This window comes from Solanum pennellii, chromosome 1 (genome assembly GCF_001406875.1).
Source record: "Solanum pennellii chromosome 1, SPENNV200".
NCBI lineage: Eukaryota > Viridiplantae > Streptophyta > Magnoliopsida > Solanales > Solanaceae > Solanum > Solanum pennellii.
This window is the reverse complement of record NC_028637.1, coordinates 41,269,277-41,269,747: the sequence shown is the minus strand read 5'-3', so window position 1 is coordinate 41,269,747 and position 471 is coordinate 41,269,277.

Here is a 471-nt window from a genome sequence, read left to right as displayed (position 1 = left end):
TAGAGATGATACCAACGTGATTGTTAATCGTGTTCCTCCACCATAGAAACATTTTTTATTTGACGTCATTCTTAGAAAATAATAATAATAATATATAATTCGAAGAAAAGTGAAAGGTTTGATTTAAATATAACCACATAAATATTTACAAATAAATACACATACACTATTTTTTGAAAACTCTTGGGTAGATGGTACACCAGGAACACCTTGACTTAAAAATGAAATTAGACCTCGTAATTCCTATCTAACTGTACGTTAGGAGATACTACTTATGTATAAAAGTGGCATATCCAATCCAAATTGTGGAAAAGGAATTGAACGTTGACTTTGCTAAAACTTTAACAATTGAGTTTAAATAGTTGAATAAAATAAGTAAAAGGAGAAAAAAGATAAAGTGAAACATGAAAAAAAAAGAGAGAGAGAGAGAGAGAAAGACGTAGCATTTTCCCCCCACCCCCACCCCCCACC